Genomic DNA, 17,639 nt, shown 5'->3' on the forward strand with positions numbered 1-17,639 from the left:
ACCCATGGCTATGTTTTTAATTTTACATAGGGTCCTTATCTCCTTAAAAGACAAGTGAAGATAAGGGGTGAGGTCGAGCTCCTCAACCTGGGCTCTACGTCATTATGGTTATTGGAGTGGAGAAGCATAGCTCAATGGTTAGAGTTTGGCGGCTCTTGGACTCAATCTCCCCGGACCTGATAATTCTCGCCTCAGTGCCTAGTCTAATCATGGGTCCCACTCTGTGACTCTGGCAGTGCTCAGCAGTGCTTGGATGCCTGGCTTCACCTTGGGGGCGCCCAGGAGTGGACATTTCACAGGAAAGCCAGGAAGGGTTCCACAGCGGTATGAATACAGCGCTATGAGACCTCTGGGTAGAAGGTGCTATATAAATACAAACACATTTACATTTACATTATTTTTGCTAACAGCTGGGTTCTTATTATGAGACATTGTTTAAAAAAACTTCTAACCACTCTAACCCTAGCTACAGTGACTTTTTGATTTCTAAAATTCTAAAGGGACTTAACCAAGACTTTTAGTAATTTTGCATAAAATTACCAATTTGAAAAATCAGGATTCTAAATACAATTTAGGAGTTTTGTTGTGTGATCAGGTGGTAACCAAGTAGTCCAACAAATGCAATGTTTGGTATCCCACCTCTGATCTACCAATGTAGGAAGCAGGCTATGTATATACTATACCAAAGTGAGGTATAGTGTGCACAGAGTCCAGTGGAACACCACAGGTAGGCAGAGGTAAAATTAGATAGAACCTTACTCTCTATTTGTGGTAGTGTGGTCGAGCAGTAAGGCAGTATCAGAGGACAGTGTTAAGTATTTGTTGTACACACTCAGACAGCAAATGAACTCACACACTCAAAGACTGAACTTCAGACCAATTATTTTTGTATAAAAATATTCTTTTAGTTACTTTATTTTCTATAACCAAGCAAGCCTTGCACAGGTACGTTGATAAATACTTTGCAGTTAATATACAGCTCGAAATGCAGTTGTAAATGTACTTTAAAATGGTTACAGTTTGAATTACTGGTAATGCAATATTGTGAAATGCTGTACATATACTTTGTAACGACTTTGCAATGAAAATTACAGGTAAGTTACTTTTACATTACTTTTGAGATTACTTTCTAGATTACTTTTTCTAATCAGTGTTATATGCCTAGATATCACACTGGGACATTTCCTAGAGAAACAGTAAGTAAAATTAGTTGTGCACAATTGTTACTTTTCAGGTTTCCATATAAATCAACTCTACACTTAAAAAATTTTCAGAGAAAAACAGTCAATGGATTCCTATGGAGGGAAATAAAGTTAACGGTTACCAGGTAAGTAATCGGTCTTTGGAGTTGAAGTTCTGGGGTTAGAACAACTTCCCCCAGGGTCACGGATGCACTCTTGTTACACCCTCAGCGGCACTAGGGCGACTGGGTGTAGAGTGCTAAGGCCTAATGTTATCCAATGGGGGATAGGGGGCCTCCGGTTGGTGGTTGCTGGCTAAAAGGCCACTTGGTTGTGGGAGCAAAGTTCCTGGACTTTAGCTCAGGGCAAATGGGGAAACACAGTAGCACCAAAGGTGCACCCTCAGGGGCATTAGGGGTGAGAGGTGCAGGGTGCTGATTGGACGTAGGACACCCTGTTGGTTTCAATGGAGAACCTCTGGTTTGCAAAAGCACTGCAGGCAGAGAGAGGAGGGGCTTCTGGGTGCGAGCACCACTTCGAGAGGTAAGTTGGAAAGTTAGGGGTTGGTTAGGCACTGTTGGTTTGGGCACACAAGGCCATTGGGCATCGGGTGCAGGGGTCGGATCTGCTTACCAGCTCCTGGTCACGGTTAGGGGGGCCTTCTGGATTTAGACTGCAGGCGTCAGCATGGTGGCTTGAAGTAGGTCAGGGGGTCGCCGGATCTCGGATCAGGATCACCATGTTTGCCTGCTCGGGCCTTGGACGGCGGGTGCAGAGTGGTGCAGATTTGAGGCTTCCGCCCAAGGCTAGAGGTTGCAGATGAACAAATCAGTTGTTCACGGGAGACAGAGTCTTTGTAGTTGAAGGTAGGCAGGTCCTCCGGGGTATTCGAGGTTGCTGGCTGCAGGACACACCTGGATTTCGCAGGAGCAGGTTCGAGGGGGAGACAGGCCAGTAGGGCTGGGGCCAAGTCAGTGAATGTCTTCCTCTTGTTAGCTGCTGCACGGCTGTTCAGTCCTTCTTCTTCTTCTTGTGGTTTCATCTTGTCTGAGGAAGCAAGGTTCTGGGGTGCCTACATACTAGATGTAGGGGGGTTACAGGGAGGTAAAAGGCAGGAACCAATTGGTCCCTTCCTAGGGGTGGGTACACCCACTATTATGCCACCCTTCAGTGGTAGGGGGGCATGAGACTGTCCCTGGCTGGCTAAGTTCCACCATCTTCAAAATGGCAAAAACTGAGAGTTGGGCTTCACCTCGCCTCCCCCACCTGACGGGTGGAGTTGGCAAAGGTGGGCACACTGCTCTTCCTCACTTGTTTTTTCCGCTGGTTCTCCTGTCCAAAGGGAGCGTCAGAACCAGTGGGCGCCAGTTGCTGAAAGCAGCAAGTGGCCTGGGGAAGCTCACAAAGGCGGCAAGCCTTTGAAGCTTCACCTTCATGAACCCTGCCCATCCTGAGGGCGGAGGCTTGGCAGATCGTCCCAAGATGTGCATTGTTTCAGGACCCAGAGAGCAGCAGGCTCTCAACCCAGGGGGCCAGAAACATGTCTGGTGCTGGCAGCTGAAAGCAGCCACTCAGCCTGGACACTAGTGGTAGGTTAGTTGTCAGGGGCCATCTCTAAAATGCCCTATAGTGTGCATTTTTCATTAAATCCCACACTGGCATCAGTGTGGGTTTAATGTGCTGAGAAGTTTGATACCAAACTTCTCAGTTTTCAGTGTAACCATTATGGTGCTGTGGCGTTCGTAATAACAAACTACCAGCACCAAATACTCTTCATGACAAGACTGCATTTACAAAGTCTAAGAATGGACTTAGACACTGTGGGGGTACAGGGCTCGTGTACCTGTACCCTCACCACTGGTATGGTGCACCCAGCTAGAGGGGTGACTGATCTATAATATGGCAGTGGGTTGTAGGCAGGGCTAACAGAGATGTGTGCCATGTCGACACTTCACTTTGTTCTACACCAAGACATGCAGCCTGCGAAGGCAGTATGAGAGTGTCGGGGTACAGGACCTCTAAGGGTGGCACAATAAGTGTTGCAGCGCTTAGGGGCCTTCTCTGGTCACAGTGCCCTGGGTACCTGTGGTACTATTTACCAGGTGCTGACCTGTGACCAGAAATGCCAATTGGGTTTAGGATTCAATGCAGTTTTAGGGAATGAACATAGGCTCTGGAGACCTGACTAGCAGGAGCCCAGGGCATACTCAGCCAAAGCACAAAAGCAATTCAGCAAAAAGTGGGGGCAACCAGGCAGACAGAGGGCACTGTCTCACAGCAATGACTGGAGCTACATTTATGATTTAAAGCAATGAATGCCGACCATTTCGTTTTAGTACTCCCGCAGACCTAAGACCAGTCCATCCTTCCAAAGTCAATAAATAAGTAAACACACCGAAAGAACTGCATAATAGACTCAACTGTTGATCATATCTTTATCCAAGAGTCTAAATAATAGTAGATTTGTTGGATTTATGGACATGAGCTTCTGATTTAGTTATGCCTAAATATTTATTCACAATAATCATACAAGTAGAGGGACACAGCAAGCATTTGAATTCGATGCAAGACAATAGCAAAACAGCTGGAACGCATTCTATGCTTTTTAACTTCTGGAATGTAAAGGCTAGATCAGGGACTCGTGACAAGAAAGACAAAAATGACAGACTATTGCTAGTAGGCCTGCCCGAGAGGGAGAGAGAGAAGCACACACATGATTACTCAGCAAACACACCCGAAATATGAGGCCTGCTTCTTGGCGATGCACCCGACGTCCTCTTTATCACAGAGACCTCGCTCAACCCCTCATCGGCTCTCGAGATCGCCACGGCAATCCCAGTTGGCTACAAGATTGGTTGACAGGACCACCTTCACAAGCCAGGAGCAGGAGTCACGATCATTTACAAGTAATCCATCAAATGCATACCATTCTATTCGTAAATTGCTTACACACACCCTGGGACACACTGGATCCCATCTTCACCCCAAGCGACAGCATCAAGTACAACTCCACCACTTCGCTCAATTAGACCAGCCACTTCATCATCCACTTCCAAATCAACACACCTCAAGTCAACACCCCTACCTGGTTCAGTATTTCAAACCGCAGCTGGGCCATATCACAGAATATGACTGGATCAGCTCCCACAGCACTGATCAACCTAGTGCCACATACAACCTTGACAAGGACATCAACAACTTCAATAACTGGATCAAGAACTGTGTGGACTCCATCGCACCCATCACACCCAACAAGCACATTAGATTATACGAGCAGGCCAGCTAGTACACAGAACCTGTCTGAGACACCAAACAACACTAAACAGCTAGAAAGGAAATGGAAAGACAGTCATGACAGCACCGACAGAACTAGCTACGAGGCTGCACTCAGATGCTATCACCAGCAAATAAGAGGCACCAAGAAAAAAGCACTAGTGAACTGCATCAAAGGAAGCTTCAGCAGCTGCCAGGAGATCTTCTCAATCTTTAAGGATTTCACCTCGCCTGCAGCCAATGCCACCCAACATCGCTGCTTCCCAACAACTCTGACATCCTATCCAACTTATTCTAGAAACTCTGCATACCAACCCAACCACAGAGAACTCGTTGCTAATCTTCCCACCACCAACCAAGACTGCCAACTGACCAAAAGGACAACTTTCACCAGAAACAACACAGCAGCACTTATGCAAATCATCCACTCAGAGGCCCAAACGGACCCATGCCCCCACCACATCTACAACTTGGGAACACCACCAATCAGCACCAGCCTGGCCTACATCAACACTTCCATCAAACCCACCACTTTCCTAGAAGTATGGAAATTTGCACATATAAAATGTTCTCTTCAAGAAGCCAACCTGAATCGTCTGAGCAACTTTCAATCCATCTCCCTCCTTCTATTACAAGCCAAATGGATGGAGAAGGCCATCAACAAGCAACTCACAACCAACTTCAAAATTCACTATCTTCTAGACAACAACCAATCAGAATTCAGAAAGAACCACAGCACCGAAACAGCACTCAGTGCTCACACAATGGCATATTATTTATCATTCTGGACCTGTGAGAAACAGCAGTCCTCATCATGCTCAATTTCTCTGCAGCCTTTGACACAGACTCCCATAACAACCTCATTAGAGGACTCCACGAGATTAGCATACAAGGATCAGCTATCAAATTGATGTGTTCCTTCTTCACAAGAAGATCCCAAAGAGTCAGGCTGCAAACCTTCGCATGTCTGCGTGAAATTAATACAGTGAATGTAGGCTGGTCCTTGTGTCTGACAAGGAGAAGCACTATGTGTTTTTAAAATACCCCTCACACACTATGATTCCCATAGTGTCATGCTTCATCATGGGGGTCTTCCCATCCCTCTATGGGGCAGGGCGTGCTACGACCTACGGACTACGAGGGAGCACTTGATTTTATGAAGATAGGCTATGTGTGGTGTAAGAATAGTGTGAGTGGTATGGGGTGGAGGAATTAAGTGTGAAATATGAAAAATTCCCTGGCTAGTAGAAAAAATTAGTTTATTCACTTCTCTAGTTGGAAATGTTAAAAAAGGGGTTTTGGTAGGGTTATATATTGTACCCTACTTGGTCGACATGTTTCGTAAGCAGTCCCCTACTGCTTTACTCATCAGGACCTATATTGATCCCTACTGCACTCAAATAACTAATATTCAATTGGTATGCCTACTTTCCTAAAATAAACTAGCAAAAATCGTCTGGTCTCTTTGGTTCCGGGCTTGAGTAGGCCCTTTAGAGAGTAAAAAAGTTGACCCAGTCTGGTCTCTGCAAGAGAAAGAAATGAACGAAGAAAAAGAAAAAACACAAAATCAAAACAATGTTTTGAAACTTAATAAAAAAGAACACATCACTGTTTTTTGGATCTCAAATAGACCTGTTGAGAGAAGTGATATATTTTTCTCTATTTTTTATAGTCTTTTTTCTTTCTTTTCCTGGATTCTCTAGTGTTGATCCATATCTTTAAACTGGCGAAATTCGTCATAAAAAGAGGTCATTTGGCCGTTATTCTAGAGCATTCACACATACACGATTCATTCATACTCACAAAAGGGACAAACAGTATCTGTTAATGGGCTATGGTTTCAACCAACTGGTACATGCTCAGCAAAGGGGTGCTGTACTCAGTATTGTGAATGTCTATTAAAAGGTATTCCTAAGGGTAATTGTGGTGGCGATATTGCATTCATGGACGCATATAGTCTAGCAAGAGAAAGTGGTGACAGTTGCAGCCTTTTTATATAAACGCATTCAGATTGTGCCTTTTGAAAGAGTTCTTAAATATACATACATTTTTCAAATTGTTACCGTGCCCCATGAGCTTGCCATCAGAGGAGTATTCCTATGGTCACTGTAAAGAGCAAGCGTGATGATTTAGTTTAATTAGATTCCCAAAATGGCCATATATTAAAGACATCTGGCCGTGGTTTTACTTACTTTACCGTTGGTAATACCTCTCCTTTCTGCCTCTGTGCCTCTCCGTGGGTAGTCAGGGTACGACTGGTATTGTGCTATTTATCCGTATTGGGACTAGGAAAAAAATGCGAAAATTCGGCGTGACAGAGGGCTGCTGCCTCTGCTTCTGATGAACACGGAAGTGTTTTGCTGTTGTTCAGAGACTTGCAAAAAACAAAGTTGATGGACAGAATGTAGAACAATGTCATACATTCACCCCAGTGCAAGGATCTGGGCCTAAATCCATCGTTTTTTTGCACTCCACACCACCCTGGGTTAGAAACTGGCTATATGCAAATCAGCTCTGATCCTGTGCCCCATGGGAACAGTCCAGTCCGAACTACCAAGCCATGTCTTTCCCAGACCGGAATCAAGCATCCAAGGACCGGTTTCTGGCTATCAGCCTTCATTCAGCCTGGATAGCTTGACTCCAGTGTTGTGGAGAGCCTGGGACTCACGTCTGAGTATACCCAGCACACTCGGGGTGAAAATTGCAAAAAACAAAGTTGATGGACAGAATGTAGAACAATGTCATACATTAACCACAGTACAAGGACCTGGGCCTGAATCCATCGTTTTTTTGCACTCCACACCACCCTGGGTTAGACACTGGCTATATGCAAATCAGCTCTGACCCTGTGCCCCATGGGAACAGTCCAGTCCGAACTACCAAGCCATGTCTTTCCCAGACCGGAATCAAGCATCCAAGGACCGGTTTCAGGCTATCAGCCTTCATTCAGCCTGGATAGCTTGACTCCAGTGGTGTGGAGAGCCTGGGACTCACGTCTGAGTATACCCAGCACACTCGGGGTGAAAATTGCAAAAAACAAAGTTGATGGACAGAATGTAGAACAATGTCATACATTCACCCCAGTACAAGGATCTGGGCCTAAATCCATCGTTTTTTTGCACTCCACACCACCCTGGGTTAGACACTGGCTATATGCAAATCAGCTCTGACCCTGTGCCCCATGGGAACAGTCCAGTCCGAACTACCAAGCCATGTCTTTCCCAGACCGGAATCAAGCATCCAAGGACCGGTTTCTGGCTATCAGCCTTTATTCAGCCTGAATAGATTGACTCCAGTGGTGTGGAGAGCCTGGGACTCACGTGTGAGTATACCCAGCACACTCGGAGTAAAAATTGCAAAAAACAAAGTTGATGGACAGAATGTAGAACAATGTCATACATTCACCCCAGTACAAGGATCTGGGCCTAAATCCATCGTTTTCTTGCACTCCACACCACCCTGGGTTAGACACTGGCTATATGCAAATCAGCTCTGACCCTGTGCCCCATGGGAACAGTCCAGTCCGAACTACCAAGCCATGTCTTTCCCAGACCGGAATCAAGCATCCAAGGACCGGTTTCTGGCTATCAGCCTTCATTCAGCCTGGATAGCTTGACTCCAGTGGTGTGGAGAGCCTGGGACTCACGTCTGAGTATACCCAGCACACTCAGGGTGAAAATTGCAAAAAAACAAAGTTGATGGACAGAATGTAGAACAATGTCATACATTCACCCCAGTACAAGGATCTGGGCCTAAATCCATCGTTTTTTTGCACTCCACACCACCCTGGGTTAGACATTGGCTATATGCAAATCAGCTCTGACCCTGTGCACCAGTGGAACAGTCCAGTCCGAACTACCAAGCCATGTCTTTCCCAGACCAGAATCAAGCATCCAAGGACCGGTTTCTGGCTATCAGCCTTCATTCAGCCTGGATAGCTTGACTCCAGTGGTGTGGAGAGCCTGGGACTCACGTCTGAGTATACCCAGCACACTCGGGGTGAAAATTGCAAAAAACAAAGTTGATGGACAGAATGTAGAACAATGTCATACATTCACCCCAGTACATGGGTACTCACAAACTTTCTCTTGGGGGCCAAATTTACAGTTTGGTTTGTGTCCAAGGGCCGCATCGGTGGGGGGGCAGGGTCAGTGGGGGAGGGGGAGGGGCTAGAGCAACAACATAAAACTGACCATGAGGTTGATCATAGGTCCCTGCAGCGGACGCCTTCGTCCACTGAGCCGTCCCGGCATACACACATCTCTCTCGGTCTCCCTCCCTCTCTCTAGCTCTCTCTCCCTCTCACACTCCCTCTCTCCTGTCTTCCTCTGTCTCACTCCGACTGTCTCACTCCCTCTCTCTCACTCCCTCTCTCTCACTCCCTCTCTCTCACTCCCTCTCCGTCCCCCTCCCTTTCCCTCCCTCTCACTCACTGTCCCACACCCTTTCACTCCCTTTCCCACCCTCTCCCTCCATTTCCCTTCCTTTCCCTCCCTTTCCCTCCCTCTCCGTCTCCTTCCCTTTCCCTCCCTCTCACTCCCTCCCTTTCCCTCCCTCTCTGTCTCCATCTCACTCCCTCTCCCTCCCTGTCTGTCTCACTCCCTCTCCGTCTCACTCACTCCCTCTCCCACTCACTCATTCACTCTCACTCTCTCCCTCTCTCTCACTCGCTCACTCCCTCCCTCTCACTCCCTCCCTCTCATTCACTCCCTCCCGCTCACTCACTCTCACTCACTCCCTCCCACTCACTCACTCCCTCTCATTCACTCCCTCCCTCTCACTCACTCCCTCCCTCTCACTCTCACTCACTCCCACTCACTCACTCCCACTCACTCCCTCCCTCCCACTCACTCCATCCCTCTCACTCACTCCATCCCTCTCACTCACTCCATGCCTCTCACTCACTCCATCCCTCTCATCCCCTCCCTCTCACTCACTCCCACTCATTTACTCATTCTCTCTCACTCACTCCCTCTTACTCACTCCCTCTCACTCACTCCCTCTCACTAACTCACTCATTCTCACTCACTCTCACTCTCTGTCACTCTCACTCCCTCCCTCTCCCTCCCTCCCTCTCTCTCTCTCCCTCTCACTCCCTCCCTCTCACTCCCTCCCTCACTTCCACTCACTCACTCACTCCCACTCACTCACTCACTCCTACTCACTCACTCACTCCCACTCACTCACTCCCTCCCTCCCACTCCCGCCCTCCCACTCACTCCATCCCTCTCACTCACTTCATCCCTCTCACTCACTGCCGCTCACTCACTCCCTCTCACTCACTCACCTCATTTACTCACTCACTTCCACTAACTCCCTCTCCCTCACTCACTCCCTCTCCCTCACTCACTCCCTCTCCCTCACTCACTCACTCCCTCTCCCTCACTCACTCCCTCCCTCTCTCCCCCTCTCTCTCTCCCTCTCACTCTCCATCTCACTCCCTCTCCCTCCCTGTCTGTCTCACTCCCTCTCCGTCTCACTCACTCCCTCTCCCACTCACTCATTCACTCTCACTCTCTCCCTCTCTCTCACTCGCTCACTCCCTCCCTCTCACTCCCTCCCTCTCATTCACTCCCTCCCGCTCACTCACTCTCACTCACTCCCTCCCACTCACTCACTCCCTCTCATTCACTCCCTCCCTCTCACTCACTCCCTCCCTCTCACTCTCACTCACTCCCACTCACTCACTCCCACTCACTCCCTCCCTCCCACTCACTCCATCCCTCTCACTCACTCCATCCCTCTCACTCACTCCATGCCTCTCACTCACTCCATCCCTCTCATCCCCTCCCTCTCACTCACTCCCACTCATTTACTCATTCTCTCTCACTCACTCCCTCTTACTCACTCCCTCTCACTCACTCCCTCTCACTAACTCACTCATTCTCACTCACTCTCACTCTCTGTCACTCTCACTCCCTCCCTCTCCCTCCCTCCCTCTCTCTCTCTCCCTCTCACTCCCTCCCTCACTTCCACTCACTCACTCACTCCCACTCACTCACTCACTCCTACTCACTCACTCACTCCCACTCACTCACTCCCTCCCTCCCACTCCCGCCCTCCCACTCACTCCATCCCTCTCACTCACTTCATCCCTCTCACTCACTGCCGCTCACTCACTCCCTCTCACTCACTCACCTCATTTACTCACTCACTTCCACTAACTCCCTCTCCCTCACTCACTCCCTCTCCCTCACTCACTCCCTCTCCCTCACTCACTCACTCCCTCTCCCTCACTCACTCCCTCCCTCTCTCCCCCTCTCTCTCTCCCTCTCACTCTCCCTCTCACTCCCACTCACTCACTCCCACTCACTCACTCCCACTCACTCACATCCACTCACTCACTCCCACTCCCTCTCAGTCACTCACTCCCTCTCAGTCACTCACTCCCTCTCAGTCACTCACTACCTCTCAGTCACTCACTCCCTCTCAGTCACTCACTCCCTCTCACTCACTCCCTCTCACTCACTCCCTCTCCCTCACTCCCTCTCCCTCACTCCCTCTCCCTCCCTCCCTCTCCCTCACTCCCTCTCCCTCTCACTCCCTCTCACTCCCTCACTCACTCCCTCCCTCTCACTCCTTCCCTCCCTCCCTCTCACTCACTCCCTCTCACTCTCTCTCTCTCCCTCTCCGTCCCCCTCCCCCTCCCTTTCCCTCCCACTCCCTCTGTCACCTCACCCTGCCTGTACGCCAGCCGGGGAACACACACTCACAGCCGCACCCGAGCACTTCACAGGTCATTAAAAGACCATTTGCATGTTAATGATGCCTTTATATTTCACCTCTCCTTAGGCCCCTGCAGCTTTACTCTGGCCATTCCTAGGATCGCCCGCCGGCAGCCCCCACAAAGCAGCAAGAGTCTCTCTCGCTGCTGTAGACACTTTAAAATAAAAAACTCGGGAAATACTGGTATGATGTCTCAGGGGTCCGCGGGCCGCCAGAGAAGGCTTGCCGGGCCGCCACTGGCCCGCGGGCCGTACTATGAGTGCCCCTGCCCCAGTACAAGGATCTGGGCCTAAATCCATCGTTTTTTTGCACTCCACACCACCCTGGGTTAGACACTGGCTATATGCAAATCAGCTCTGACCCTGTGCCCCATGGGAACAGTCCAGTCCGAACTACCAAGCCATGTCTTTCCCAGACCGGAATCAAGCATCCAATGACCGGTTTCTGTCTATCTGTCTATCTGCCTTCATTCAGCCTGGATAGCTTGACTCCAGTGGTCTGGAGAGCCTGGGACTCACGTCTGAGTATACCCAGCACACTCGGGGTGAAAATTGCAAAAAACAAAGTTAATGGACAGAATGTAGAACAATGTCATACATTCACCCCAGTACAAGGATCTGGGCCTGAATCCATTGTTTTTTTGCACTCCACACCACCCTGGGTTAGACACTGGCTATATGCAAATCAGCTCTGACCCTGTGCCCCATGGGAACAGTCCAGTCCGAACTACCAAGCCATGTCTTTCCCAGACCGGAATCAAGCATCCAAGGACCGGTTTCTGGCTATCAGCCTTCATTCAGCCTGGATAGCTTGACTCCAGTGGTGTGGAGAGCCTGGGACTCACGTCTGAGTATACCCAGCACACTCGGGGTGAAAATTGCAAAAAACAAAGTTGATGGACAGAATGTAGAACAATGTCATACATTCACCCCAGTACAAGGATCTGGGCCTAAATCCATCGTTTTTTTGCACTCCACACCACCCTGGGTTAGACACTGGCTATATGCAAATCAGCTCTGACCCTGTGCCCCATGGTAACAGTCCAGTCCGAACTACCAAGCCATGTCTTTCCCAGACCGGAATCAAGCATCCAAGGACCGGTTTCTGGCTATCAGCCTTCATTCAGCCTGGATAGCTTGACTCCAGTGGTGTGGAGAGCCTGGGACTCACGTCTGAGTATACCCAGCACACTCGGGGTGAAAATTGCAAAAAACAAAGTTGATGGACAGAATGTAGAACAATGTCATACATTCACCCCAGTACAAGGATCTGGGCCTAAATCCATCGGTTTTTTTTGCACTCCACACCACCCTGGGTTAGACACTGGCTATATGCAAATCAGCTCTGACCCTGTGCCCCATGGGAACAGTCCAGTCCGAACTACCAAGCCATGTCTTTCCCAGACCGGAATCAAGCATCCGACGTGAGTCCCAGGCTCTCCACACCACTGGAGTCAAGCTATCCAGCCTGAAGGAAGGCTGATAGCCAGAAACCGGTCCTTGGACTCTTTACACCACAGAACATACAATCATGTCTTGGTAAAACACCCGCAAAACGGGAACAATTTCCATTCTGGCAAGCACAAAAGATAACTCAAATAGAGGCGGTATTTCCAAATACTACTCCTAGTGAGAAACTCAGAATTCTGACTATCTGCCTTCCGATGGGGGTCGCACCACATGTGGAGGATTGTGACCCCAGATGTACTAAGACAAATTCAAAATGAATACGGTCCAGAACCTGCTTTAACTCAGGGTATGAAATTACTGAAAGACTTCAAGCAGGTCTCGGCTATATTATTAGCCAACATAAAAGGAGAAGCAGCATCTGTGGCGATCCGCCAGAAATTGAAAGAAACGCACAAGTTACTACTTGTGTAACGATATATCTGTAAGAGACATTAGTTAGTGATAGATTCCTTACCTTAGAATATCCCCAGGCGTCAGACTGGATCCGGAAATATTTGCGTAGCAGTACCCTTGCGTGTCGGTAGGCGTCGTCTGCGGCTCCGTGTCCGTCGTCGGCGTCGTGGGCGCCGTGATGACGTCGTTGGAGTACTTAGACGCTGCCTCCGCGTGCTGACGTCAGTTCTTAGCCACAGCTTTTCCGCGCCAGAAGGGCTGAGCCGTGTTAAAAACCAACACTGGTGCCATTGAAACTAGGGCCCTGAAAGGGGATGACCTTAACCCTAGATATCGGTTCGCAGAACGGGGAGGATGGGTGGGTCGGTAAGGAATCTATTCCTAACTAATGTCTCTTACAGATATATCGTTACACAAGTAGTAACTTGTGCATCTGAAAGAGACACGTTAGTGATAGATTCCTTACCTTAGAATAGATACCCCAGCAATACCAACCCCGGTGGTGGGTCTGCGAACCAATAATCACACCAGAATGTCCTGGAGGACGGAACGGCCAAAGAAGCCATCCCTCCGGACTTGACTGCCCAGGCAATAGTGTCTTGCAAACGTGTGCAGCGAGGCCCACGTAGCTGCCTGGCAAATGTCCTGCAAGGGCACTCCCCAGCCCAGGGCAGTAGTTGTCGCCGTGGCTCGGGTGGAGTGAGCCCGCAACCCAACAGGGGGCTCCTTTCTAGCCAAGGAGTAGCATGCCTAAATACACAAGATGATCCACTGGGAGATGGTCCTCTTGTGTACCGCCTTTCCCTTCTTCGCGCCCACGTAACCAACAAAGAGTTGGACATCCACCCGGAACTGGTGTGTGCGATCCAAGTAGAATGAGAGTGCACGTTTTGGGTCCAGACGGTGGAGCCGCTCTTCCTCTTTAGAGGGGTGCGGTGGCGGGAAGAAGGTTGGCAAGGTGATGGACTGCCCGATGTGGAAGGCCGTGACAACCTTGGGCAGGAAAGATGGTTTAGTACGCAACACAACCTTGTCCGGATGGACAGAATGGAAAGGAGGAGTACAAGAGAGGGCCTGGAGCTCACTAACTCTCCTGGCAGAGGTGATGGCAACCAGGAAAGCAGTCTTCAGTGTAAGAAGGCGGAGAGGACAATTGTGAAGTGGCTCAGAGGGAGCGCACATCAGAAATGTAAGTACACGGTTCAAGCATCACAAATGGAACAGGTGGAAATGTGTGTGTGATGCCTTTTAGGAATCGATTTACAATAGGGGACTTGAACAAAGATGGCTGATCAGGCAGCTTCAAGAAGGCTGAAAGGGCAGAAAGATAGCCCTTGATAGTGCCCAGAGCAGAGCCCTGCTGGGCAAGAGAAAGAAGGAAGAGAAGAACCACAGAAAGAGGGGCAGAGAGAGGATCCACAGCCTTTGCTGTGCACCATGCCACAAATTTGTTCCACCTGCAGGCGTATACCGATTTTGTGGAGGGACGCCTGGCTGCCAGAATGATGTTACAGACTTCAGGAGGCAAGTCAAATGGCCTCAACTGTCGCCGCTCAATCTCCAAGCATGGAGGTGGAGACTGGACAGGTTCGGGTGGAGGACCGTCCCCTGCTGCTGCGACAGAAGGTCCTCCTGAAGAGGCAGACGAACCGGGGGATCGACTGACATACAGAGTAGCTCTGGATACCAGTACCTTTGTGCCCAGTCCGGAGGCACAAGGATGACTTGGGCCCGGTCTCGCTCGATCTTCTTCAGCACTCTGGGCAGAAGTGGTATAGGCGGAAAGGCGTACAACAGACCGCAACTCCACTCGCGATGAAAAGCATCTCCGAGCGAGTGCCGCCTTGGAAATTCCAACGCGCAGAACTGATGACATTGCGCGTTCTCTTCGGTGGCAAATAGATCTAACCAAGGCTCTCCCCACTGCAGAAAGAGACCTTGCGCCACGTCCGAGTTCAGACGCCATTCGTGATCAATCATGCACCGGCGGCTGAGTTCGTCCGCCCTGGCGTTCAGAGGACCTGGCAGGTGGTGAACCACCAGGGAAACACCCTGATGTTCCAGCCATTGCCAGAGGCGCAGAGCCTCCTGGCAAAGGCTCCACGACCCCACCCCGCCCTGTTTGTTGCAGTACCACATGGCGGCGGTGTTGTCCATGAACACCTGCACTACACTCCCTCGGACAGAGGGGAGGAATGCTTTCAGTGCTAGACAAATCGCCCGCAGCTCCAGAATGTTGATATGGAGCCGGGACTCCGCCGGAGACTAAAGCCCTCTGATCTCCACCTCTCCCATGTGGCCTCCCCAGCCCTGGAGGGACGCATCCGTCACGACTACGTGCTCCGGTTGGGGAAGGGAGAGGGATCTGCCGCTGACCCAATCGCAGTCCGTGAGACACCACTGCAGCTGTCTCGCAGTGCCCTCCGAGATCAGGACGTGGTCGGACAGGTTGCCCTGATGCTGGGCCCACTGAAACTTCAGGTCCCACTTCAGAGCCCGCATCTGCCACCTGGCGTGATGCACCAGAAGGATGCAGGAGGCCATCAGCCCCAGAAGCCGCAGCGTCAACCTGACCGAGATCCGGGATAAAGGCCGAAAGAGTGGAATGAGAGCCTGAATATCCCGGACCCGCTGTTCGGGCGGATAAACCCGAAACTGCGCCGAGTCTAGAACCGCTCCGATGAATAGGAGCTTCTGAGGGGGGCACAGGTGTGACTTCGGCACATTGATGGAGAACCCCAGCTGGTGCAGGAGATCCGCCGTAGTCTGGAGGTGGCTGACGACTGTCTGGGGCGAGCCCGCCTTCAACAACCAGTTGTCGAGGTAGGGGAAGACTGAAACCCCTAGCCTGCGCAGATGAGCTGCGACCACCGCCATCACCTTTGTGAATACCCGTGGGGCGCTGGTAAGGCCGAATGGGAGCACGGTATACTGAAAGTGCTCTTGGCCAACCGTGAACCGCAGATAGCGCCGGTGGGCCGGCAGGACGGGGATGTGGAAATAAGCGTCCTGCAAGTCCAACGCTACCATCCAGTCTCCTGGGTCCAGGGCAGCTAGGACCTGAGCCAGTGTCAGCATTTTGAACTTCTCCTTCCGGAGGAAGCCGTTGACGTTCCTTAGGTCCAAGATAGGGTGTAGGCCCCCTTTGCCCTTCTTGGGTACCAGAAGTAGTGGGAGTAGCAACCACACCCTACTTCTGGCCCAGGAACGCGCTCGATGGCCCCCTTGGCCAAGAGGGCCGTAACTTCCTCCTGCAGAAGTCGCAAATGATCCCCCGATACAAGGTGGTTCTGTGGTGGCATGGCTGGAGGAGTCGCCTCGAAGGGGAGGGAGTAGCCCCTTCGGACGATCTGCAGAACCCACCTGTCCGATGTGACGGTGCGCCAATAGGAGTGGTGATGGCGAACCATGCCACCCACTGGCGTCACATGGGCCTGAAAGCACGGACTAGGAGGGTTTTGAGGCTGATGCTGCGGGAGAAGGTGTGGACTGACCCCGCCGTTGTCCCCTACTGCCGCCACGGCGGTTTCCACGGCCGCCACCGCGTTGGGTATTACCCTGCAGAGCGTGGCTGGCAGCACGTGTGGGGGCACCCCTTCCGTGGCCACGAAAGGAGTGAAAGGCAGCCGATTGCTGGTGTGGGGCCGAGAGGCCCAAGTACTTGGCCGTAGCCCTGGAGTCCTTGAAATGCTCAAGCGCATGGTCTGCCTTGTCGCCAAAGAGGCGACGGCCATCGAACGGCATGTCCATGAGTGTGTTCTGGACATCGGCCGAGAAGTTGGCAGACCTCAGCCAGGCGTGGCACCTCACCGCCACCGTCGTTGCCATCGCTCTACCCAGTGAGTCGGTGGTGTCCATTCCACACCGGATGGAATATCTGGCTGCATCCCGACCTTCCACAAGGGCTTGGCCGAGTTCGGCCCGTACCTCCAACGGACACTCTGGCAGCATTCCGCGACCGTGTCCCACAGAGAGTGGGTGTAGCGGCCCAAGAGGCATGCGGTGTTGGTAGACCGCAGTCCCAGACTAAGGGATGAGAAGATCTTTTTGCCATACTGCTCATACCTCTTGGATTCCCTGTCCGGCGGAGCCGACGGGAATGCGGTTTGGGAATTTGAGGCCTGGATGACCAGGCTCTCGGAGGTGGGGTGGGTGGACAGGAAACATGGGTCACCCGGGGCCGGGCGGTGGCGTCTGGCCACGTTCCTATCTACGGGCGAACCCGTAGCGGGCTTGGACCAAGTGCCCAAAAGAACGTCGGTCAAGGCCTCGTTAAACGGCAGCAGAGGTTCGGCTGAGCATGACTGCGGCTTAAGGACCTCAGTGAGGAGGTTAGTCCTCACGGCTGCGATGGGGAGCTCAAGGCCCCAGGCCTTGGCTGCCCTCATCAACACAACACTATATGTTGCCCCCTCCTCCGTAGCCACGCTAGGAGGGGAGACAAAGCCAGTGTCAGGCGAAGTGTCTAAACCACTGGCCTCCCCAAGTTCGCCTGTCCAGTACTCATAAGACTGGCACTCGGGTGTCAGAGGGTCCTCAGACCCCTCCCAATCCTCCTCATCACCCATCACCTGGGTCAGTAAAGGATGGGGCCTGG

The 17,639-nt window shown here is 51.0% G+C and overlaps 1 protein-coding gene across 1 annotated transcript in view; it reads right to left on the reverse strand.

The window, feature by feature from the left end:
* The window catches only part of DCDC2C (doublecortin domain containing 2C), a 903,210-nt gene that overhangs the window by 481,178 nt on the left and 404,393 nt on the right, over nt 1–17,639 (reverse strand). The window lies entirely within an intron of this gene.

The sequence above is a fragment of the Lissotriton vulgaris genome, chromosome 6 (assembly GCF_964263255.1).
Source record: "Lissotriton vulgaris chromosome 6, aLisVul1.2, whole genome shotgun sequence".
Lineage (NCBI taxonomy): Eukaryota > Metazoa > Chordata > Amphibia > Caudata > Salamandridae > Lissotriton > Lissotriton vulgaris.